We start from the raw sequence: 26,133 nt of genomic DNA on the forward strand, positions 1-26,133 counted from the left end.
ATCCAAGAGTTAAGTTCTACACTGTTGGTCAAATGCCATGGGAGTGCCAGGTCACCAGGCACCAGATCCTATACAACACAAATAAAAACACACATGGTCAAAACACTTGTACACAGAAAGTAAACACAACTAAAGACAAGCAAATAAATCTAAACCTTTCCAATTCTAAGAAGGCTAATTGTGGTACTTTCCCTTTCTTAATATATTATCATAGACACAGGATATTGGATCCAGAACTGATTATGAAGTAGAACTTAGATCCTCAATGACCTTCAAGCTTATTAACACCTCATTATTTCCCTGATGGCACACAATATGTTTTCACTAAGTGGTGACTATGGTATTAATCAACTTAAGATATACTAACAGGATAACAGACATTTAAACACTCTCAGATCCTCATTTCTAAATTCTAGCACACTAGAGTTGAAGTTTCAACATACGGATTTTGGTGGAACAAAAACTCTTAGCTCAGAACCAGAGGAACCAGGAATGTTAAGCACACAGGGTTGTCGCTTCAAATAGAGGGATGTATAACTTGTTTTCTACACAGAATACTAGAAGCAGATGTGGTTAATAGCCTGGTGGCCTTTGCCATATTCCATGCCTAGTAACACCCTGGGTCTTCCTCCAGACCCTTATCATGAGCTTGGAAAGCTGAAGACTCTATCTTTATGGTACGTGCTGCATGTGCTTTTACAAAGAGTGTTGTTGTTGCTATGTCTTAGCTTTATTGTGCACATAGGGTTGAGTTATTCATCATCAGGAAATTTTTCACAAAATTGTGCTGTGTTTAAATATAACTAAAATAAATTGCTTAGCATCAGACTCCAAACTTAGCACTAACACTGGCTAATGAGTTGTGTTGAACTGAACTACCTTCAAGATTCCCACTGATCATTACTCTGCTGGCCGTGGTAGTAGCTGAGAACTCCCCTGCCCCCACCACACACACTCATAGGTGGTAATCGTCACAATCAACTTTTCCTATTTCTGTGATGAAAGCATTCTTGATAAAACGACTTAAGGAAGAAAAGGATTGTTCTAGCTCTGAGTTTCTGGGTTCAGTCCACCATTGTAGTCAAGGCAGCAAGAGTTTGAAGTGACTTGTTATGTCACATGCCATTTCAGAAAGCACAGACACATAAACTCATGCAGCTTTACAGCTTCTTGTCTCCATCTACATCCTCAGGTTGCATGCAGGGATACCACTCACAAGTAGTGGATCTCCTCACTTAAATTAAGGAATCAATATTATCACTCACAGGCATGCCAAAGGTCCCAACCCAGATAATTATAGATCGTGTTGAATTGACAACTTATATTAACCATCACAGTGACCTTCTACTATCCTGGAATTCTATTTCTGTATGTCTTTTGAGAAAAAGCCATGTGTTGTTGATGTTACATATTGCTACTAGGGAAACCGGGGTTTTCTTTGGAGTTCTTAGTCTCATTAATAACAGAATTTATTAGAGTTTGGAAGAAAAACAGTGGAGCATGTAAGGTTTAAATATTGGCAAAGTGAAAAGAGATGGAAAAGAAAAATATAGTGTATTTTGAGTTAAAAGGTCCAAGGTAGCTGACATGTTCATCTTCATGGGACAATGGGGAGTAGTTATGAGAAAGAGTGAAGAAGTTCAAAACGTCAGAGAAAGCATGCCAAGGCCTTTGGTCTATATGAGAGAGAGGGAATCAGAGAGAGAGAGAGAGAGAGAGAGAGAGAGAGAGAGAGAAAGAGACAGAGACAGGGAGAGAGGGAGATACAGAGACAGAGAGAGAGGGAGAGAGAGAGGGAGAGAGAGAGACAGAGAGAGGGAGAGACAGAGAGAGGGAGAGAGACAGAGAGAGGGGGGAGAAAGAGAGAGGGAGAGGGGGAGAGAGAGACAGAGAGAGGGAGAGACAGAGAGACAGACAGAGAGACAGAGAGAGAGAAAGAGAGAGAGAGAGGAGTATTCATTGTGAGTTACAACTCAGAAAAGGGTGCTGGCCTGCCAGTGATACACACCAGAAGCTCTGTAGGCAGCTACATCGAGAAAGGGGCTTCTGGATAAGTACATTACATCAGCTAAGGAGCAGCTCTTCTACCTTTTTAGTATATCTTCTGGTGAATCCACCATAATGAACAGTGGTCTCCTGACCAGGTGATTTACAGGCTCAAGCCAGATAAGTCCTAAGGGAGGAGACAATGTTTTTAATCTTTGGAGCACATCAGAATGTCACATCTCCACTCAGGGCCAAAGACAGAACTCAGATTCCAGGTGTTTGACCAGGAGGAAGTAGCTTTAATTTAAGGAGACACAATGAAGACCTCATGGCACCACCATTTTCTCTATTACTTTAAATCCTAAAGAGGGAAAGCTGTGATGTTACCCCTTTTAGGATTGACAGGGACATAGGAGATGAAGCTGGTGGTGAGAGAGAAAACAATGCCAATGACATCTAAAGATCTGAATCCTTGTCTAGTTATGTGATAATATTCCGGTGACAAATTCTGCACTGACAGAAATGCGCATCTATTAAAACATATACTCAATTTATAAAGTCTGTTATCCTTCCAGACAATCTATTCTGTTTCCATGTTTTATTTTGTTAGTTGAAAAAAAAGTCCATGTATAAATTGATTCTGACTAAAATTATAACAGCTAATTGGTTTGGCACATGCTTTATTTAAATAGCGTATAGGAAGTAGTATATACTTATAAAATAAAATAAAAAAAAAGAAATGCCAACAGTAGAATTTCAGGTAATCAAAAAAAAAAAAAGAAAGAAAGAAAAGAAGGAAGGAAGAACAGAAAATGCAGGATGAAACAGATTAATGGGATTTGAATCCCTATTATCTAAATTTTATATGCTAACTATATATTCAAGTTTAGACAGCTCTTTAAATATTTTAAGTATATCATAAAAGAATGAAGTAGGAGCAAATAGAAGTAAGTAATTTCTAAAGCAAGATGGCTAGTAAATACTTATAAGCTGTTTTTTTTTGTTTTGTTTTATTTTTTGTTTTTTTTTTTTTAGCTGAATAAAAACAGAAGGTAATTTTTCAGAATTGAGACTTTGGTTTAATAATACTAAGAACACAGATGTACTTTATTCAGCGCAAGCATCAGTCTTTTCAAAGCTCCCCATTCTCCTGCCTAGCCTCTTCTTAACCTCTATCAACAAGGGTTTTTGTGAGAAAGAAGAGGTCAAGGCAAGGGCATCAGAAGCCCTCAGGCATTACTTCTACAGTGAAGAGTCCTGGTAAGGAAAATCTGATTTTCTCTTCAACAAAAATCAAACTATACACCAGATAATAGTTGCTAGAAGAGGCCAGCATTTTTGCAATATTTAAACTTGGTTCAACTAAGCAATGCCTCCAAATCCCCAAAGCGTTGTCCTTCAACTCTCCTTGGGATTAGCCTGAAGAGAAAGATCCACAAGATGAGACTATAGGGATAAAGGCTGTGTGCATTCTTTAAGTCTCATGTAGGCTAGGACCTGTTGCAGTCTTACATACTTTACAGCTGTGTTGAGGACAGCAGCAGAACCCAGGTCTCCTGTTCTCTCATTGAAGTCTTCCAGCTTATACACATCTGTACCCACTAGTTTATGTCAACTTGACACCAGCTAGAGTCATCACAGAGTAAAGGAGTCTCGATTGAGAAAATGTCACCATGCAATAGGGCTGTGTGAAAGCCTGTGGGATGTTTACTTAATTAATAATTCATGGTATGGCACCCAGTGTAGGTGGCGCCACTCCTGGGTTGTTAGTCTTGGGCTCTATAAGAACACAGGTGGAGCAAGCCATGGAAACCAAACCAGTAAGCAGCACGGGCTGAGACCTCTGTGGTCTCTTCATCTGCTCCGGCCCCCAGGCTCCTGTTCTGTTAGAATTCCTGTCTTTACTCTTGATGATCAGCTATTATTTGGAACTGTTAGTGAGATAAACTGTTTTCCTCTCTAAGTTTTTGGTCGTGGTGTTTCATCACAGAAATGATAACATCAGAGGCATGGTGTGACTAAGTACCCTTACAAAGGCACCATTTTTCTTCAGATCCTCTTGGTAAGAAAGTTGGATACCTGGACTCAGGGAGTGTCCTCCGTGAATGCTGGAAAGAAATACAGGTAGATTCCATTTATCCCATCTGCCCTTTGTTTCATGTTTATCTTTCTTACTTGTCAGCTCTGTGACTGTATGTGCAAAGCCAGATGAAGAAGTAGAAGAGCTGGGGCCATGACACTGTACTAGCTCTCACAGTTGAGTAAAGCCAGCTCTCTCTAACCAATGCCTAATTTGAACCTTCTGTAATGCTGCTGTTTCTCAGCATGCACTCATGATCGGTGCTGTTAATGGCTTTTCTCCAATACGGTAACTGGTGAGAGTAGTTCAAAGCCTTCCCTGGTCAGTCCAGTCTCCTTTAGACTGAGCTATATTCCATGTTTCTTCTCTTCTACAGCTTTTGTGTGTCCAAGGGGTGATGCTCTGTGTTTAGGCAGACTTTGTATTTTCAACTAGCCTGGCTTCTCCATTTTCTCCCATATTTCTCATTTTGAGAAATATTTACCATTCTACCTTCCCACTTCCATTCTCAGAGAGTTTCAAGATAACTGCAAGATTAGCAGAAATTCACAGGTTTGCGAGCTCAATTGCCATGGAACATGGATGCTCCTGTTATCTGAAGCTACAGTATATCCTGATTTCTAGTTTCTAAGGGCTGTTAAGTCCTTATGTAACTTCTGAAGGTCAAGAATAAATTATTGAGGGTATTGTTATTTGTATGTTGCTTTCAGACATATGGACAGTCTGGATTTTTTTTGCATTGACTTATGCTTCCAAATCTAAATAGATAGAAGAGGAAAGGAGTCAAGCTGCAAGGGAAAAGCTAGAAAATGTTTGTCCTCACATATGCTAGCCTGGGAGGTGAACAATGAATTCCAAATTGTAACAAGCAGCTGTGGTGCCATCTGATAAAGGTTCTTGTATTTACCCAAACATAAGTGGATGGTGGAAGGTAATAAGACATGTTAAGCACAAATGGCAGAAGGGAGAACTGTTATGGTACAGGGAGGAAATTTTAATCATTATTTATGCTATAGTAAAATATCCATTATGGTTTAAACAAAGGCCATGTGGTGTCTTATCATATTTTTTCAATGTTATTGCATTATTTTTCATCCCAAGAAGCACTCCAAGAAATATCTTCCAGGATCCCCTCTGACATTGTTTTGTCACTGCTCCTATGGACTTTTCTCATTGAGTTCCATCATTTCTCATGCTACCATAAATTATTTTTTCAGTTAGTATTGATATTGGCAGTTATCAAGATCCAGTGGGCACTTAATATGATTCCAGTTCTTGTCTTCCAGAAGAAGAAATTGGACTATGAATTATGTACTTTTCTGTTGCTGTGATAAAACCCCGTGACTGGGATGGTTTGAATGAGAACAACCCTATAGGCTCATATGTTTTAATACTTAGTCCCCAGCTGGTAGACCTATTTGGGAAGGATTAGATATGAGGTTTCAAAAGCCCACAGCATTCCCGGTTAGCTTTCTCTGCCTTGTGGTTGTGTCTTAAGATGTAAGCTCTCAGCTATTGCTCTAGCACTAGGTCTGCATGTCTGCTGCATGTCTCCCTCCACTCTACACTCTGGAACCTTGAGCCCCAAATTAAATGCTTTGTTTAATAAGTTTCTTCATGGTGTTTTGTCACAGCAATAAAAACAACACAATGACCAAGGCAACTTACAGAAGAACACACTTTATTTTGGCTTAAACTTCCAGAGGATGAGAGTCCATAATGGCTGGTTATGAGCTGGCACCAGGCACAGGCATGGGGACAGGAGCAGTAAGCTGAGATCTCACACTCTTAATGGAATGGCAAGCAGAAAATAGAGAAAGTAAAATGGAGGTAGGACAGACCATTTAATTTTCAAACACCGTTCCTGGTGACAGACTCCTTCTTCCAAGGCCAAATTACTTCACCTTCCACAGAGAGCTCAACCAACTGGGGACTAAATGCCCAATTCTACAGAGGACTTTGCTTATGCAAACCATTACTGACAAGAACATGCAGATAGTAGCAGAAACAGAAACTGTTTATTGATTAAGAGAAGAAGAACTTTCAAGGGAAGAAGTGGACCACAGCTGAGGGGAAGGTTAGCAACTTCATATCCCATTCCCAAAGGACTAATAGTTTTTAAGGATCATGTGCATAGTCATCATACCCTTGGGCATGTTTTCTCTATTACATGACAGCTATGGCTGATGGTTCTCATTCTTCCTTTCAACCAAATCTTTTTGCTTTATATGTTGCTTTTGTAGTCTTTCATACCTCACTGTCGATCTTAATGATGACTGTATTATGTGAATTACAGTGGAAACAACAAGCAATGTTGGATGTATATCATGACTCACAGTGCTACTTTCTGGTACTGAGCTGAAAGAGCCTGTGTCTAAACACAATGAAGGCTGGAACCACAACATTTAACCAAACTTTCTTCACTGCATTTGGTAACCCTTACACTTCTATCTGAATCTCAACTAATTTCCAGTTTCCACACATGATATGTTCAATTTCCAAAGACCAGCATCTCTCTCTTTTAAGTTTTTGTAATGTTTAACAAATAGTACTAGTCTCTACCCTATGACTACTCATGTAGTCTTGAATAGTTGACTCTCTCACTTTGCCCTTACCTGTTGTACATAAAATAAGTGTTTCTAGATATTTCATTCACCTTTCTCCATCTTCCTGACCTCAACCTTCTATTTGCTAATATACCATTCTGTCTGAAGTCTCAGATTTTCTTATTGCATTTGAACACAATAATTGGGAGAGGAATTACAAAGAATATACAAGTCTTGTTGTGCTTAAAACTATTTATACCTTCCTTTGTATTACTCGAAAATAAATACCTAGACAGGGTGTGGGAGATGACCACTGGATGGTCATGAGCTCTCTCCCAGCAGATTTCCTTGTGAGCTGTTTCTGGCACAAATTCTTTCAAGTCTTGGAATATGTCTTTTTCTCTGGCCTACAATCTATAGTTATTTTTATTGATTGTGACAAGACTTTCTCAGTCTTCCTTTCTTCTTGCTCACTTCCAACTCCAAGCCTTCAGGAACACATTCCCATAATTGGTTCTACATACTATGTTTTGATTCAAATCAAAGAGTAACCATAAAATGATTGTGCGGTGGTGATGACTGATCGCTGAATATTTTTAAAGGAATAAACAATCTCCTTGTTTTATTTAAGCTCTTCAGAACTGTGTGTCGCCCTCAGTTTTTACATTAGAAATGAAGCAAACGTGAACTGTAAATATACCTCTTATTAGTCTACTTTAGCACTAGACTAGTCCTTGGAACCTTCCTGGCTTCGATCCAGGGTTTGTTGCTGTTTGTTATCGTTTTACCATTACATGATGATAGTTTACTGAATAGCTTCACTTGAGACACAGTCCCCTGGGAAGGGCAGAGCAAACAACCAAATGGTGGGCTTTACAATCTTAGTGTAGAAAATATATTTGTATTCATGGCAATGGACACTGAAGTCTATTGAGAACAGAGATATAAAATTGGAAGAGAGAAGAGGAGGGGACAAAAGCAGCACCCTAGAGCTTCAGGCATGGTGGAGAATGACAAACACATCTCTGCTGAGGTAAATGCTGGCAGGGTTTCTATTTTCAATGTTCTCCAACAGCATCTATGTCGGTAAATACCAAACAATGATGGGTTACTTCCCTGGCAAAAACATAGTTATTCATTTAATCGGCTTATTGGTTTGTTCCCTTTTTCAGAGATCTTTGTTTCACAAATGAGACCCTGCATTCCCCAACTTCTATATCCCTATTATGCTTGCCAATAGGTGAATCTAAACAATTCTCTAGAAAAAGCTATCCATAATTCTTCAGGATGTTAACTTGTGACACACTGAAAGACTAAGTTTAGTCAAATCAAGTTCAACTCTTCTCTTCATAAAGGCGAGGGGAAAGCACGTTCTGTGAGAATTGGATAACTACATATGTTCTTATGCTGATGGGGAAGAATGATATGAAAGCCATCCTTTTATTTTCTCTTTTAAATGGAGACAAAATGTCATTACTCAATTGGGGGGAAACACCTACCCGGATGAACTGGTAATTTCTTAGATTGCTGCATGAACTATTGCAACCCACATGACTAGCCTAACTCCAAATTCCTACAGGTAACAAAAAAAGAAGAAAATAAACAATTAGTGAAGACCTCTTTGTGGTATAGCTACTTTCTTTAAGTACAACGTGACACTCAGTTGGCATCTCGGGCTGGGATTGCTATGGGAAACCCACCCAAGACCATTGCTCATGGCAATAGAATAAGTGAAACTATGTATGATAATGGAATTGTTAACAGTCCTTCACAGAAGATTAAGAGATAAGCAGATACTTGTCTGAGGTTCTGTTTATAACTACAGTCATATTTTGATAATGTTAGGATAAATGTAGAGATATATTAACAATCCTCCAAAAGCAAGCCAGTAGACACTTTCCTGCATGGCCTGGGATTCCTTCAAAGACAGACTGTAACAAATAGTGAAAGCTGATATACACCTTCCTTCCAACAGTGGTTTTGGTCAGTGTTTTATTGAAGCAACAGAGAACCAAAGGAGACCTCATGCTTTATGGAAAATATGCTAATAAAAACAAGATTTTATCTTCTTAAATTAATATATAGATGCCAAGATGCTATCCAATCCAGATAAATAACCCTGACAGGGCTTTTCTTTTAGTGAAAGAAAAGTATCAAATAGATAATTGTTACTTGAAAATGTAATAAGTAGATATATATTTACTCAGAATTCTTTGATTTCCAGCAGATTAAATTTTTTTAATAATAAAATGTTAGAAAAATATTTTAAAAGGATCATTAAAAACCTAAAGGAGAAAATAGAGATATTGCATATTAAAATTAGAACAGCAATAAAAAGCAAAGTTGATCCAAATGAAAGAAATCCTCACAGAGAACTAAAAATCAGGCCAGACTGGGAATTCATAATGGAAAGTTACAAAACAAATACCTCTAAGCACATAATAATTGAATTTATACATCAAAGGTACAATCTCATCTTCAAAAATATTTGCACCCCCAAGACACACTTTATTAAATTCTTTACATATTCCAGAATAAAATCCATCAACATGTCATCTACAAAATTATCTTTCTTTATAACGCCTACAAAGCTACAAAACAATACACCTATATTTATAGTCAAAATTACTATAGATCAAAATATGCAAATGTCTCCAATATAAAAATATTGAATTTAATGCCTGTCATAGTTTTTGACAACTTGACACAGACATACCTTGGAAAAGAAGATCTCACCTGAGCAATTTCCTCCATCAGATTGGCCTGTGGGCAAGTCTTTGGCATTGTTTTGATTGGATGACTGACTGACTGATGATTGATTGATTGATTGATTGATTGATTAATGTGAAAGGGTCTAGGCCACTATGGGCAGAACTATCTCTGGGCAGATGGAGTCATGTATGTATAAGAAAGGTAGATGGGCAATTCAGGGAAAGCAACCCAGTGAAATTTCCTGTGTGGTCTTTGATTCCTTCAAAGACAGACTAAAATATGGTCATATAAGCTGATGTACACACCTTCCTTCCAATGTTGGTTTTGGTCAGTGTTTCATCATAGCAGCAGAGAAGCAAAGCAGAAACAATGTTTATGGAAAACATGCTGATGAAGACCAACAATAAAATGAATCAATAGAGAATAAGTCAGCTTGCGTGTGAAGAAAATGTGGATGCATACTACAATGTCAAAGGTAGCATGCCTGGAAAAGAGAATGAGAGTTGATGAGTCATATCAAGGAGATAGAAAATATTTGAACAGCTAATTCTGTCGATTGATACTATCAAAATACAACATGAAATTCAAAACAAAGAGTAGTTCTTGTAGTTCTAAGTAAAACAGTAACGTAAGTAAGAGCTGCAAGTATAGGGAGTCTTAAAGCTTTGCCAGCTTCAGAAAGAGAAATGTTTTCTGAAGCTAATGCTTGCCTTCTTGCAGTCACTTGACCACATTCCCCTATGTTGGCTTCAGTCCCAAGGTTCTCATTACAGGCCAGTCATGATGGTGTGCTCTAAGAAAAACAATAGCAGCAACTACTGACTATTATGAAGAAATGGATACTTTTTTACTTCTTTATGATTCTACTAATTTCCTACTATTGTTAGCTTCAAATAAATGAATTCATAAGAATTAATTTCTGCTGAGAGCTTAAAATTGAGGTCTTGATTCAAGTACCACTTTTCAATGTTTATTAATTTAAAAGTGTGTGTGTCTGTGTGAGAGTGTATATACACAACAGATTTGTATGCAGATACCTGAAGAGGCAGGAAGAGGAGATGGGATCCCTTGGAATTGGAGATAGAGGCATTTGTGAGCCCCGAGGGGGGTTCTGGGAACTGAACTTATGGCCTCAAGATAGAGCAGCAAGCATTTTTGTCTGCTGAGCCATCTCTCAAACCCATTACAAATTTTTATTAGAGAGAAAATACATCCCCAAATAGGAAATGGGTAAAACATCAAATTTTATTTTATTATGGATAAATACTCTTTTTCCTCTTGTAGAATAGTAAATGATTAGCTAACCACAGAGATACTTGGACATCCATGCAGATAGCTTCATGGTTCATAATAGTCAGGAAATGGAAACAGCTTAGTGTCTAGGACAGATATATGGATTAAAAAAATGTTGTACATATACTCAGTGGGATTCTGTGCAACCAAAAAAATGAACTAATCTGATTAGTTTCCAATAGGCTAATATGACCAGCTTTTAAAAGCATTAAGAAACAATATACCTACTTATTATTATTTATTTCCCTATTATTTCCCTATACACTTTAGAGTTAAAGACTCCTAATTTCCTTCACCCATAATTAGTTTCCATGAATAAAAAATATTTTATAAATTTTAACTGAATTTAAGAGTAAGAAAACCACAACATACTAGTGTTTAATTTTCTCTATATATCTTCTAAGTAGTACTCCCTTTGGTAGGCATATCACACACTGTTTATTTCCTCTGTTAGTATACATTTGCATAATTTAAACTTTGGCTACTAATAAAGTTTTTGAGAATAATCATGTTCAAATCTTTATGGAAACATTCAATTTCTTGGAATTAATATTTTGGAATCAAGTTTTGGGGTCACATGATAATACATCTTCATTGCATATGAGTGGGTGATTTATGTGTGTGTCAGTGTGAGTGTGTGTGTGTCTGTGAATGTGTGTGTGTGTGTATGTGTTTGGAAAAGGACATAAATTGTAAAGTTGGTAGAAAAGGTATTCTGTGATCTCAGATCAATTTGATCAATAGTGTTTTATGGTCATCATAAACATTTTCCCATAAGATCAATATTAATTTTATCTTTAGAAATTTTAAAATGTACTGTTATACTGTTTATTTGTGTGTGTGCTTATATACAGGCATAAATATGTACATATATGGTGTGTCTCACGTTTTTTCAGAATACTTGTTTTGAGACTAATTTATATTGTGTGTAGCAACGTTTCACCTCTCACACTGGAGACTAATATTCCATTAAACTGCTCTTTATTTGCTCACTGGTGGACATTTAGAATATTTTCAGGATTCAGCTGTTATTGTTGCCCTAAACATACTTGTGTAGTAACTATGGACTCTATACAGAATCATGAGCATTCATTTCTCTTGATCCATTAACAAGGATTCCAATGGGAGACAATTTGACATGACTTTATTAACTTTATTTTTAATGACCATCAAACTCTTTCCAAAATAAACATAGCATTTTCCTTTTGCACCAGCAGTACATTATCCATGCCACATGTCGGATTGTCTTTTATCTTAGTGATCTAGTATAGAGAGTTTTTGAATGACAGCTTTAAATTTTAACTCTATAATGACTAATGACATTAAGTTATTGTGAGGTTGCTTATTTCACATAACTTTGCTTACTTTTATTTATTAGTATGTAGTTCAAATGGTATATTTTTCCTAATTTTTTGGAAGTTATTTATATATTTGGGATGTGGCTTTGTCATATGTGGGATTTAGAATATTATCTTCCTGTTTTAAAGTGTGATCTTTGGCTCTAAAAGCCATCTTTTGACCAGAAGAACTTTTACATTTTGTTGAATTGTGTTAATCAAAGTGGATTTTCATGAGGGATGCTATGGCCATTTGTCCAAAACAATTTTGTAAAATCCAAATTCATAGACACTATTCTTGTTTTCTTCCCCAAGTTTTATGGTTTGGGGTTTTGTTCAACACTATATAGCCCAGAATAATCTTTTATATATCATACACAAGAAAAGTATAATTTTTACATATATTTATTGTTTAGTACTATTTAGAATTATTTCCTACAATTTTAATGAGGAGGGCAGCTTTTCTAAAACACAAAGGGTCCATATCATGAGGTGTCTGTCTGTCTCTTAAATAATTTTCTGTGATGTTTCTTTTATGTTCCTGTCCACTATTACACCATCAATGGCACCTCGCTCATGATTACATCTTAAAGGTTTCTTAGTCCTTTAGTAGGTTTTTATCTAACTATTTTGTTATTATGTTAAAATTTCCTTCCCAATCTTTTGTGCATTTGGTGTTTTGATTATTATGTGAATGAGACGGGAAGAATTTCTTTTATGATCCAATCTATTTGGAGTTCTGTAGGTTTCTTGTATGTTTGTGGGCATCTCTTTAAGTTAGGGAAGTTTTCTTCTATAATTTTGTTGAAGATATTTACTGGCCCTTTAAGTTGGAAGTCTTCACTCTCTTCTATACCTATTATCCTTAGGTTTGGTCTTCTCATTGTGTCCTGGATTTCCTGGATGTTTTGGGTTAGGAGTCTTTTACATTTGCATTTTCTTTGACTGTTGTGTCAATGTTTTCTATGGTGTCTTCTGCCCCTGAGATTCTCTCTTCTTTAGTGATGCTTGCATCTATGACTCCTGATCTCTTCCCTAGGTTTTCTATCTCCAAAGTTGTCTCCCTTTGTGATTTCTTCATTGTTTCTATTTCCAGTTTTAGATCTTGGATGGTTTTGTTCAATTCTTTTACCTGTTGGTTGTGCTTTCTGTAATTCTTTAAGGGAATTTTGTGTTTCCTCTTTAAGGGCTTCTAGTTGTTTACCTGTGTTCTCCTGTATTTCTTTAAGGAAATTATTTATGTCCTTCTTAAAATCCTCTATCATCATCATGAGATGTGATTTTAAATCCAAATCTTGCTTTTCTGGTGTCTCCAGGACTTGCTAAGGTGGGAGAACTGGGTTCTGATGATTCCAAGTAGCCTTGGTTTCTGTTGCCTATGTTCTTGCACTTGCCTCCTGCCATCTGGTTATCTCTAGTGCTACCTGCCTTGCTGTCTCTGACTGGAGCCTGTCCCTTCTATGATCCTGTTTGTGTCAGAACTCCTCAGAGTCCAGCTGTCTCTGTGATCCTGTGATTCTGGGATCCTGAAATCCTGGTGTGACCAAGCTCCTGAGATCCTGTGGTGTCAGAGCTCCTGGGAGTCAAGCTGTCTCTGGGTGTTGCAGTTGTAGGTAGGGATCCAGAGCTCTGGTTTGCTCTGGGCACAGGTACAAGCTAGAAGGAATTGTGCCACTGGCTGGGCAGGGGTTTGTGTTTCTCTGGTTCCTGGGGGGGGGTCCCAGTTATGCTGGGTGCTGGTAAAAATATTGTGGCTTCAACTCTGATCTTGAGTGTTTCGGAGCTCCAGTGCTCCTGGGTGTGTCCAATCTCCTGAGAGTAAAGCTTCCTTTGTGATCCTGTGATCCTGGGTGTTTCAGAGCATGTGGGAGTCGGGCTCCTTCTGGGTGTTATGGTACTGGGTACAGAGCCAGGTTCAGACTAGAAGCAGTTTATCAATTTCTAAGATGAAATTACTAGTATTTTGCATGAGATTCGATTTAGGAAGAACTATTTCAAGATACTTAGTGCTATAAAACACAACTTAATCTTTACTGTACATGGGCTCTTTTTTCTTAACCTTGTCAAATTTCTCCCTAACTCTGTCATATTTTAATTTATGCAAACAGACCAAAAAAAATCCCCAAATCCTTATGTTTGCATACTAAGTACAAAATATTCATTCAATATTTTATGCTGAAGTATGATATGATTTCTTAGGTTTAATTTATTAAGTATTAATAACACTGAAGAATATTACTATAGCATTTCATATTGTCCTGAGGCAGAACTCTTTACATGTAAATTTAAATTATTTGAAATTAAATTAAATAATTAAAAATTCCATTCCTTACAGTCACAATGCAGCTGCAGGACTTGTAGCACATTTTTAAATTTTTCTTGATGATTGGCTTCTTTGTTCTTTGTATATTCTAGACACTGATTCTCTATCATATGTAAGGCTGGCAGAATCTCTTCCATTTTGCGAACTTCCTCATCATTTTTAGACACTTCCCTTTGTTGAACAGAAACTTCTTATATTCATGAGATTCCATTTGTCAAATGTTGGTTTTATTTCCTGCACTAATAAGAGTCCCATCAGAAAGTTCTCACCTGTGCCTGTAAGTTGATTTGTAGTCCCTATCTTTTCATCTAGCCATTCCAAGGTATTAGGCCTCATCATATTGAGGTATTTGGTCCATCTGGAGTTGAATTTTGTTCAAAGTAAGAGATAAGGATTGAGTTCTATTTTTGCATGTAGATATCCCGCACTGTTTGCCTAATAAACTGCCCTTTCTCTAGTATTTGTCAAAAAAATTTTTAGCTGTAGTTTCATGAATATCTATATATACTTCTTTGGTCTCTGTGTCTGTTTCCATGCTAGTACCATGCTGTTTTTAATGATTTGGCTTTGTAGGATAACTTGAAACCAGCTGTGCTGAGTCTCCTGCAGTATTCTTTCTGCACTGGCTATCCTTGTTCTCTTCAGCTTCCATATAAATTTAATCATTGCTTCTTTTTTTTTTTCCTATGCCTGTGAAGGCTGTCCCTAGGATCTTGACTGAGGTTGCTCTGAATCCGTGGATTGCCTTTGGCAGGGTGGCCATTTTCACAATATTGATTTTCTGATCTGTGAGCATCAGAGTTCTTTTCATCTAGTGCCTTCAATTTCTTTCTTGTCTTAATGCCTCTATTTTAGAGGTCTTTAATTTAGATTTATTCCATGGTATTTGGACAAGGATAGCAACTGTGAATGGGATTGTTTCTCTGATTTCTTTTCTGTATGCTTGTCACTGTACAGGAAGAACTGTACTGACCTTTTTTGTGTTGGTTTTATATCCCACCATGCTACTCAAAGTGTTTCCTAGCTCTAAGAGCTTTGGGTGGGGTCTACAGGATCTCTTATGTACAGAACAATATAATCTGTTAGTAGTGATACTTGCCTTCTTGTTTCCCTGCTTATCTGCCTTTCGTTTCTATCTCATCAATGATGGAATGATGTCAGCTTGAATATGATGAGTGACCTTGGATTAATTTTGTTAGTATTTATTGAAAATGTTTGCATCAACTAAAACAAGCCTGAGATTCCACCTCACACCAGTCAGAATGGATAAGATCAAAAAATCAGGTGATAGCAGATGCTGAAGAGGTTGTGGAGAAAGAGGAACTCTCCTTCATTGCTGGTGGAATTGCAAGCTGGTACAACCACTCTGGAAATCAGTTTGGCGGTTCCTCAGGAAATTGGACACAGTACTACCAGAGGACCCAGCTATACCACTCCTGGGCATATACCCAGAAGATGCTCCAACATGTAATAAGGACATATGCTCCACTATGTTCATAGCAGTCTTATTTATATTAGCCATAAACTGGAACAACCCGAATGTCCCTCAACAGAGGAATGGATACAGAAAATGTGGTACATCTACAAAATGGAGTACTACTCAGTTATTAAAAACAATAAATTTATGAAATTCTTGGGAAATGGATGGATCTGGAGAATATCATCCTGAGTGAGGTAACCCAATCACAAAAGAACACACATGCATGCACTCTCTGATGAGTGGATATTAGCAGAGAAGCTCAGAATACCCAAAATATAACCCACAAACCACAAGAAACTCAAGAAGAAGGAAGACCAAAGTGTGGAAGCTTCGTTCCTTCTTAGAAGGGGAACAAAATACCCATGGAAGGAGTTGCAGAGACAAACTATAGAGCAGAGCCTGAAAGAAGGACAATCCAGAGACTGTTCCACCTGGGAATCCTTTCCATATTTAACCATCAAACCCAGACACTATTGAAGATGTCAGCAAGTGCTGGTTGACAGAAACCTGATATAGCTGTCTCCTGAGAGGCTCTGACAGTGCCCAACTAATACAGAAGTAGAGACTCAGAGCCATCCTTTGGACTGAGCATAAGGTCCCCAATGAAGGAGTTAGAGAAAGGACCCAAGAAGCTGAAGGGTTTGCAGCCTCTTAGGACGAACAACAATATGAACTAACTAGTACCCTCAGAGCTCCCAGGGACTAAACCACCAACCAAAAGCCACACATGGTGGGACTCATGGCTCCAGCAGCATGTGTATAGCTGAGGATGGCCTAGTCAGTCATCAATGGGAAGAGAGGTCCTTGGTCCTGTGAAAGTTTATGCCCCAGTGAAGGGAAGGTTTATTCCCATCTAGGGGAATGCCAGGGCCAGTAAGTGGGAGAGGGCAGACAGGGGGAAGGAGGAGGAAACAGGGTTTGTTTTGTTGTTGTTTTTGTTGCTGTTGTTTTGTTTTATATATTTTTGGAGGGGTAATCAAGAGAGGAAATATCATTTGAAATGTAAATAATGAAAATATCTAATAAAAAAAAAGGAGGAAAAAAATGTATGGCCTTGTTGAAGGAAGTATGTCACTGGGGGTGGGCCTTAAGGCTTCAGAAACCCAAGCCAGGCCCAGTGGCTTACTTGTCTTCCTGCCTGTGGATTTGGATATAGAACTCTCGAATTCTCCAGTTCCATATCTGCTTGCATTCCACCATGTTCTCTACCATGATGATAATGGACTGAACTTCTGAAAATGTAAGCAAACTCCAATTAAACTCTTTCTTTTATAAGAAAAAAAAGAAAGAAAGAAAATGTTTACATCTAAGTTCACTGGGGAGTTCAGTCTGTGGTTGTCTTTTATTGTTCAGTCTTTATCTGTCTCTAGCATCACTATAATACTTTCTTCATAAACAGAATGCAGGACTATTTTACTTGTTTTTATTTTATGGGGAAAGTGAATAATATTTGTGTTAGCTGTGCTAAATTTCTGCAATGAGTCCTTCTAGTCCTGGGCTTAATTTAGTTGACATTTTTATAATTATTTCAATCTCTTTACTAGTTATGGATATCTTTAAAGTATTTACTTCATATTAGCTTAATTTTGGTATTTCTTTGGTATCTAAAATTTGTGTATTTCCTTTACACTTTCCAATTAAATAGAATTTTAAATTTTTAAGTTGTGGCCTTGTGTTTTCTGAACTGCATTGCTCTCTGTCATAATACCTCCCTTTTGATTTCTAGTTTTACTAATTTAGGTCTTTGGTCTATTACTTTTGCATAGTTTAGCCATTTTTTTTTTCAAATTTGTTGAATATTTTCAAATAGCCAACTCTTCACTTAATTGACACTCTTATATTTTGTTTATATTTCATTAATTTTTACCCTGATTTTAATTATTTTCCCAGTATAAGCATTGAGGTTTGGTGTGTTCTTATTGTTCCAAAGCCAGAGCGTGCATAATTACAGTTTTCACTTGACATCTCTCCAGTTGTTTTATATAGAAGCTTAGGAGTGTACACTTTTCTCTTAAACTGCCTCCATTTAATTCCATAGATTTAATTGTGTTGTGCTTTTATTTCCACTCAATTCTGGGAATGTTTTCATTTCCTTCTTAGTTTCTTATTTTACAATTTTTACCTTAAAATGCATATTTTACTAGATTCATGTAACAGTCCTAATGTTAGTACATTTTTTTAAAGTACTAAGGAGAAAGCTATAATATGTACTCAGAAGACTGGGTAAAGACCCATGTAGGCCTGCGCCTGCTACTTCAACCTCTGCGATTGTATGAGACTGGGTAAAGACCCATGTAGTCCTGTGCCTGCTGCTTCAACCTCTGCGATTGTATGAGACTGGGTAAAGACCCATGTAGTCCTGTGCCTGCTGCTTCAACCTCTGTGATTGTATGAGACTGGGTAAAGACCCATGTAGGCCTGCGCCTGCTGCTTCAATCTCTGTGGTTGTATGAGACTGGGTAAAGACCCATGTAGGCCTGCGCCTGCTGCTTCAACCTCTGCGATTGTATGAGACTGGGTAAAGATCCATGTAGGCCTGTGCCTGCTGCTTCAACCTCTGCGATTGTATGAGCTTTTGTTCAATTGATTTGGAGAGTCTTGTTCTGCCGGTGTCCTCCATTTCCTGTGGCTCTCACATTCCTTCCTCCTCCTCTTCCACAGGGTTCCCTGAGCTCAGAGGGGAATGATTTGATCATGACAACTTACTTAGGGCTATGAGAAGCAAAGTCTTTCATTCTGAGTAATGTCTGACTGTGGGTCTTGGTACTTGTCCCCATCTGCTGCAGGAGGGAGCTTCTCTGATGAGAAGCTGAACAGGCATCAATGATGATGGCTGAACAAGGCATCAATTAATAAATACAGCAAAATATCAATAGAGGTCATTTTATTGTAACTTTTCACTTCTTTAGACCAGTAATATTTGATTTTACTGTAGGTCCCTGGGATATCAAGTCTCTGGCCCAAACAGTGTCAGATATGGATTCCATTTCACAGAGGAGGCCTTAAAATCAAATCAGATATTAGTTGGTTACTGCCACAAGCTCTGTGCCACCATTATCCTAGCATTTATTGATACAAAACTTAACACATCAATCCATAACATTTAATTGGAGATCTGGACATAAATCCACACAGACACACACATGAATGCCTGATTTTTGATAAAGTAAGAGATACATACTGGAAAGAGAGCATCTTCAACAAATGGTGCTGACTAAAATGAATGGCTGCATGTAAAATACTGCAAATATATCCAAACCTGTCACCCTGCACCAAACTCAACTCCAAATGTATAAATGATCTCAATATGAAACTGAATATGCTAAACTCGATAGAAAAGAAAGTAGGAAATAGCTGTGAACTCATTGGGAGAGGAAAAGACTTTCTGAACAGCGTAGTGCAGCAGGCACTAAGATCAGCAATCTTAATAAATGCAACCTCATGAAAATCATCTGTAAGGCAAAGGACATTGTCACACTGTCATTCATACACAACTGACAGAATGGTTTTTTTTTTTTCAGAAACTCCCCTTCCAGTAGAGGACTAATATCCAAGAAACTATATCATGAAATTCATAGGCAAATCAACCTAAATGAGGTAACTCAGACCCAGAAAGAGAAACATGGTCAGTGTCTTGTTCAGCCATCATCAGAGAAGCTTCCTCCTGCAGTAGATGGGAACAAACACAGAGACCCATATGTCTTAGTCAGGGTTTGTATTCCTGCCCAAAACATCATGACTAAGAAGCAAATTAGAGAGGAAGGGTTTATTCAGCTTATACTTCCACATTGCTGTTCATCACCAAAGGAAGTCAGGACAGGAACTCACACAGGGCAGAAACTTGGAGGCAGGAGCTGATACAGAGGCCATGGAGGGATGCTGCTTACTGGCTTGCTTCGTCTGGCTTGCTCAGCCTGCTTTCTTATAAACCAGAACTACCAGCCCAGGGATGGCACCACCCCTAATGGGCTGGGTCCTTCCACCTTGATCACTAATTGAGAAAATGTCTTACAGCTGGGTCTCATGGAGGCATTTCCTCAAGGGAGTCTCCTTTCTCTGTGATAACTCCAAGTTGTGTAAAGTTTGACACACAAAACCAGCCAGTATACCATAGATAGCTACATAATGTGCAGAGAATGAGAAATGGTCTTATTCCTATGGTATGTCACCATCAAATCCCTCTCCTTGGGACTCAGAAGAGGAGAAGAGGAACCCTATGGTGAAGAAGAACCAGAAAGAGTATAAGAGCCAGAGGGTATGGAGGACATCAAGGAAATAAATCTCTGTAAGTCAACAAGACCATGCACATATGAATTTTGAGACTGAGAGAACATTAAGAAGGCCTGCATTAGATGAGGTTCTAGACCTGAGAGAAGTGGACACATGCCTCCATCCTGAAACCAGAAGCTATCTCCAATTGACTCCCACTCTCAAATGAAAATTTAGGTTTTTTCAAGAGAGTTTCATTGGGGTAACAAACTACTTTTAAGAATAGGCTGCATGTCAGCATTAGATGGCCAACAGAAAACAAACTTATGGGTGTAAAGGTTTAGATTTTTCTAAACCTACTTTTAAAAAGAGTTCTTAAATGTTTCAACCTCCCTTCTAGTCCATTGTTCAAAGGCAGTGGAGAAAAGTTTGTAAATAGGACAAGGGGATATGGATTGGCTTAGAAGTAGTTCTTGGATGTAATTCCAATATCCATTTGACAGTATACCAGCAGTCCAATTCAGTAGTGTTAGGGATAGAAAACATGAATCAGCAGTGGTAGCACAATCCAGCAAAAAGAGCCAGGCCTCCGAGGAATCAGCATGAGTCAGCAAGAGTGACCAGACCCAGCGGGACATCAGAAGTTCTCAGTCATGCCTATCTCAACCAAGGGAAGATCAGCAGAGATATAAGACCAACAGAGCATTGCAAGGTTAGCTCTGCAAGTGCATCCCTGTCCACTTAGTCCTGTTTGTACTCTCTCCAAATATCACAGGTCCTCTTATGGAACTTGCCTCAGCAAGACACCACATGAGTCTGTATCACATGACACAACCAGAAACTTCCACTTCATTAGGGCATTTTCAGAGGTTCCTTACCTCCTAATGTCATGCCAGGACTTCATTTTTTTTTTATTTCTTTCTTGTATTTTTCATTTTTACTTTTTCTTTTGTAACCCTAGAGGTCATTTGCAAATATATGGCTTCCAGTTTAGGGTTTTTTACGGAATTTCTGAATGACTGAATGAGTGGGTCTCTGGGTCTTTGTTTCTTGTGCCTCTTCGTGCGCTCTTTTTCTTCCATTTGTTTTTCTGATGTGCTAGATTTTGGTTTATCATATTTGCTTTATTTTATTTTTTTATCATTCCTTTGAATGATGTTTCTTTTCTTGCTGAGAGACAAAATGTGTATAGATGTGAATAGGGAAGAAGTGGAAGAGAACTGGGAGGGGAAGAGGAATCAGGACATAGTTTGTGGGAAAGGAATCTATTTCCAATAAAAGAAAAAAAACAAAAGGAAACGAATAATAAAAGGATCATTGTGACATAGCAGTGACTTCACTGACTGTGCTACTAAAGCCCTGCACTTTATTCTCCATTCAATTTTTGGTGCATCATTATTGCCTGTACTTTGTTATCTTCTACCTACAGTCTCAATAAATGCTCTGCCAATGTATGTATCCCATATCCAAAAAAAAAAAAAAAAAAAAAAAAAAAAAAAGGATACATCGTGAAAGAATTTCCAAAGTTAAACAAAAGACTTTTTTCATCAAAATTCAGCTGTTGTCTGGATGGCCTGGCTTTCATATGACTTATTACTCTCTTTCACAGCTTTCAAAACACTTTCTCTGTTCTGTGTTTTTAGTGTTTTAACTGTAACATGTATGTCATGGGAGTTCCCTCCCCATGCATTTGGTATTTTGTGGGCCTCTTCTGGATCTCTCTTTTTCTAGATTTCAGAAATTTTCTTCGATGAATATTTCATTAAGCATTACCTTTTCTTTGGAGTTCTTTCCCTCCTTCTGTGCCCATAGTTCATAGATTTAGGATGCCTGTGTGGGCCTGTGTACCAAAAGTTGTCCCAGGAGACCTCTGGCAGGGCCAGGTAGGATGGTTCAAGCAAAAGGAAAAGATCATGAACAGGGAGGGGGAATTGTGGACTGAGCCTCCAGAGAGCTGGCTAGCCAGGGAGGGGAGTGCAGGGTGAGGTGAGGAGAGTGCAGGGAGCTACTGGTGAGGAAAGTTTCCAGAGAGCCATTCTCTTCCCTGGTGTGTTACAGCTCTTATGACAGAGAAGTTCTCATATACCTCTATTCCTTCTAGATAGGATCTTATATACAGTTTTGGTGTGGGTTGGGGTCTGACAGTAGCTGCTTCCTATTGGCTTGGTCTGAGATATTAGGGATGCCTCATCGACATGTGGAAGGGCTTGGGACTTTGCCCCTGTGTGACTGATGGCTGCAAATCTCTCTACAGGAGCTGCGGCTATGGGCTACCTGACAGGACCCTAGTGCCAGAAGCAGCCAAAGTCCCTCCTGTCTCCTCAGGGTCCCTTGGGCTTCTAGCCTTAGCTCGACTTTACCAGGCTTCCATTCACAGCACATTGCCCTGCACCTATGTGTGTCCCAAAACTCCTCCATACTCTGCTTACATTTTTAATTATTTTCTTTGATTGGGCGATCTAGTTTTTTTTTACTTTGTCTTCAATCCCTGGTATTGTATCTTCTACACCATCGACTTTGCTGGTGAGCCTTTCTCCTGAGCTCTTTGCTACACTTTACCTGCTTCATCTCTGGGTTTCTCTCTCTTATTTTATTGGATTTTCATATCTTGAGTTGTCCTTATTATTTCAACCTTATTTTTATTCTTGGGCTTCACTCATTTTATTCCCATGCTCTTTGATTTAGGGGTTTGTATGCTTGTTTGATGCTCTAAACTCACTGAATATGTTTATGATAGTTCTTTTGAGTTCTGTGTCTTTCATTTGGTGTAGATATCCTAGAGGAATATTACAGACCTGGTGATGTTTGGAGTGGACACATTGTCTTTGTCTTTCATAATTTTTGTGATGTTGTAATTGATTTTGACACCTGAATTTATGATATTTGCTTTCTTCCAATACAACTTTTTAGCACCCCAGACAGAACCCCAAAGCTAACTGGTGTCTGCTGGCTTGAGGGAGTCTACACTGGCAGAATTGGTCAGGTTTTATGTTTTGAGGCCAGGCCATGCACACTTCAAGGAGTAAATGTGATGCTGGTCCATAGTTGGAGAGGCATTGGGAAATATGGTGGGGTCTCCGGTTAGGAATAGAGAATATATATGGAGAGATTGAATCTGGTCTGGAAGTGGCCCAGGCCAGGATACAGGATGGGTGGTTTCTATTCCTATTGCTTTAGTCAGATTTTCATAACTACCATGTTGATTATGGCAGGTGGGTCTGGAGGCACAGAGCACCAGCTCACTCATCAGGGCCTGAGCCCAAGGGACTGCATTGAGCTACTGTGGAGCATCAGAACAAAGGCATAGTCAGATGGAGTTCTAAGCAGCATAGTCAGATGGAGTTCTAAGCAGCATAATCAGATGGAGTTCTAAGCAGCATAGTCAGATGGAGTTCTAAGCAGCATAGTCAGATGGAGTTCTAAGCAGTGTCAGGGTCACTTACTAGAATCTGCATGGAGTAGCTGTGGCAGGTGAGTCCAAAGAAAGAGCAGGCCCAGGGCCATGGCAGCGTCAGGGCTCCTTGACTAGAGCCTCAGCTGGAGGTTCCATGTGAAATGGTTCTGAAATTGGAGTAGGCAGAGTTCACAGGTACGGGGCATGGTTCTTTAACCTGAATCAGAGCCTTAAGGCCTGGTGGAGCAGCTGTGGTGGGCAGGAGAGGCCCCTGACTGTTGTGATGTGAAAATAGGACATAAGAAAATAATGAAGCCATATCGTATCTGTCTCGACTTGATTTGAGTCTGTTTTCTATTAATTATTGAAAAAGGAATGTTAAATATACAAGTATGATTGTGAATTTTGGGGATCTTATTAGTTCTGTTAGTTTTGTTTCATAAATTTCAACTCAGTTATTTGGTATATATGTATGCATGTGTGCCTGTTTGTGATAGGAAACATATATATATATATATATATGTAGAGAGAGAGAGAGAGAGAGAGAGAGAAATATATATGTAATATATATATGAAAGATACATGATTTCAATTTATCTGAATTTGTTAACATTTAAAAATATTTTTTAAGTAAATAGAATTGCATCACATTCTTGTTTCCTTTTTGTACATACGTTTATATATACATATACATATATACATATATACATATACATATATATATGGAGAGAGAGAGGGGGGTATTTTATTCTTGCATGTACGTGTATACCATGTAAGACCCTCTAGGAATGGAGTTACAAACAGTTAAGAGTTGCTGTGGGTGCTGGGAACTGAACCCAGGTGGTTTGTAAGAGCAGCAAGTGCTCTTAACCGCTAAGCCAATTCTCCAGTCCTGTGATTGGAATATTTTATAATGAGAATTCCCATCTTTAGTTAGGAAATATTATATTCATAACTTACCCCAAAGTCTACTTTGGCTGATGTGAATATAACGATACCAAGCAAATGATCAATGGGTCATAATAAAAGATAAAACTCACAGTAAAGTGTTATGGACCAGTCATCTCCAAATACATCATGTATGGTATGGCATTTTTATAAAAGTAGAAATAGCTAAAGTAAGCATAAGCTATACATTTGTTGAAATAAATTATAAACTGCTAAATGGAATGATAATATGAAAGAGTATTGTCTATAAGGAAGAAAGAAAGAAACCCAGTGCTGAAGGAGGAGGATAGAATGTGTCTACAGTTGTCCAGATAATATGTAGTTTAAATAGTAAGATAACATTATCTAAATTGGTATTTATTACATTATACTAAATAGCCAAGTTAACAAACTACAAAGCACAGGTCTCTCTGGGCTAGTGTCCTGAGCAGACCTTGGGTGCAGGCTCTGCAGCCAGTCCCACAACACTCAGAGGAAGCTCCACTCCCTGGCATTCTGACACTCTCAGGATCAGAGGTAAGGAGGACAGAACATCTGTCTCAACACCGGGAGTAACTGGGATCAGCGGGACCAGGCACATTATGATGAGAAAAGATACATGATTTCAATTTATCTGAATTTGTTAACATTTAAAAATATTTTTTAAGTAAATAGAATTGCATCACATTCTTGTTTCCTTTTTGTACCCCTGCTTCTCCCAGAGACCCCCTCTTCAATACCTACAATACCTTTTTTGTCATATTCTTTAAAATTTATAAAATATTATAACAATAAAAATAAGTATTATAAAAGTTGTTTGATATAAAACAGCAATCAATTTAACAGTCTTATGTAGATGCTTGTCTACAGCAATACTGAAAGTACATACATTTTTCTCAATATAAATTTTAAATAACTCCAAACATATTAACTGTATATTTTAAAATAATACATCGCTACTAGTATTTTTTAATGAATATAAAATATAAAGTCTTTTTGTTTGTATGTTTGTTTTGTATTTAGTAGAGCTTAAAATCTTGGCTCTTACTGTGGTACAAGCTCAAAATAAGAACAATTTTTAGACATTGGGTTTCATTGTAATAAGGCTGTACTTCAATGACACTTACATCACAAAAAGATTTTACCTCCATCATAGCTAAGCTGAGAGTTGACAGTTCTACTGCGCCGAGGAATGAATTGTAGGCACGATTTTTGGATACAGACTTCCTGCTATGGTTAAAGCTATTTGACTTGAGTGAGTGTCTTTATTCTCAGCCCACAAAGAACAGGTTACATTCATTTAAGAAATGGTGTGTTTATTAAGATGGTCTATCCATAAAGTCATTCACCAACTGTTTCAGTGAACAATGGTTCTGCTTGGAGGGTGGCACAGACATTAGATGAGAATAAGAAACTGGTTCATTGGCTGTGATAATTTGGAAAACATTCATCTCAGAGAAAGAGTAACTTATAAAGTCCTCTTCTTCAAACTTGATACAATACTTACAAACCGCAAGCAAAGCACTCAGTCTCACTCTTTGTTGTTCTCTACAAGACAACTCCCAAGTTAAATGTCTAAGTTGCTTTTGGCTGTATAAATACTTTTGAAATATGTAAGCTGTTCTGAAAACCATAGTATAGTGTAAAAACATGAAATAAACAGTATTACTAATAGAGAGGCTGAAATAGGAGAAGCATGATTTCAAGACCATTATGTGGTACACAACAAGAAACTTTCATGTACAAACAGGCAGAAAGTGTCTATGGATTGTACAATTTTGGACCTATTTCTCCAATTACCAAATTAGAGAGACCATTGGATGACAGTCAACAAATTTTTAATTCC

At 38.0% G+C, this 26,133-nt stretch overlaps 1 long non-coding RNA gene and 1 pseudogene across 1 annotated transcript in view; one reads left to right on the plus strand and one right to left on the minus strand.

Moving 5' to 3' along the window:
- Positions 1 to 16,969, minus strand: part of LOC116087500 — a 39,572-nt pseudogene extending 22,603 nt beyond the window's left edge.
- Positions 16,970 to 23,362: 6,393 nt separating this feature from the next.
- Positions 23,363 to 26,133, plus strand: part of LOC116087740 — a 20,890-nt gene continuing 18,119 nt past the window's right edge. Inside the window, exon 1 of the long non-coding RNA XR_004117602.1 lies at positions 23,363 to 23,437. This is a non-coding gene — a long non-coding RNA (uncharacterized LOC116087740). The remainder of the gene's footprint in view (positions 23,438 to 26,133) is intronic.

Source organism: Mastomys coucha, unplaced genomic scaffold (assembly GCF_008632895.1).
Source record: "Mastomys coucha isolate ucsf_1 unplaced genomic scaffold, UCSF_Mcou_1 pScaffold13, whole genome shotgun sequence".
Taxonomy (NCBI): Eukaryota; Metazoa; Chordata; class Mammalia; order Rodentia; family Muridae; genus Mastomys; species Mastomys coucha.